Source organism: Bison bison, unplaced genomic scaffold (genome assembly GCF_000754665.1).
Source record: "Bison bison bison isolate TAMUID 2011002044 unplaced genomic scaffold, Bison_UMD1.0 scf7180017864537, whole genome shotgun sequence".
NCBI classification, from domain to species: domain Eukaryota; kingdom Metazoa; phylum Chordata; class Mammalia; order Artiodactyla; family Bovidae; genus Bison; species Bison bison.
In genome coordinates this window covers 70,390-71,066 of record NW_011495085.1, presented here as the reverse complement: position 1 = coordinate 71,066, position 677 = coordinate 70,390, and positions in this window count along the sequence as shown.

Genomic DNA, 677 nt, shown 5'->3' with positions numbered 1-677 from the left:
GCTCTTCTCTAAACTTTTGGTAGAATTCAGCTGTGAAGCCATCTGGACCAGGGCTTTTGTTTGCTGGAAGATTTTTTATTACAGTTTCAATTTCCATGCTTGTGATGGGTCTTAAGATTTTCTATTTCTTCCTCATCGAGTTTTGGAAAGTTGTACTTTTCTAAGAATTTGTCCATTTCTTCCACGTTGTCCATTTTATTGGCATATAATTGTTGATAGTAGTCTCTTATGATCTTTTGTATTTCTGTGTTGTCTGTTGTGATCTCTCCATTTTCGTTTCTAATTTTATTGATTTGATTTTTCTCCTTTTGTTTCTTGATGAGTCTGGCTAATGGTTTATCAATTTTATTTATCCTTTCAAAGAACCAGCTTTTGGTTTTGTTGATTTTTGCTATGGTCTCTTTTGTTTCTTTTGCATTTATTTCTGCTCTAATTTTTAAGATTTCTTTCCTTCTACTAACCCTGGAGTTCTTCATTTCTTCCTTTTTTAGTTGCTTTAGGTGTACAGTTAGGTTATTTATTTGACTTTTTTCTTGTTTCTTGAGGTGTGCCTGTATTGCTATAAACTTTCCCCTTAGGACCGCTTTTACCATGTCCCACAGGTTTTGGGTTGTTGTGTTTTCATTTTCATTCGTTTCTATGCAAACTTTTGATTTCTTTCTTGATTTCTTCTGTGA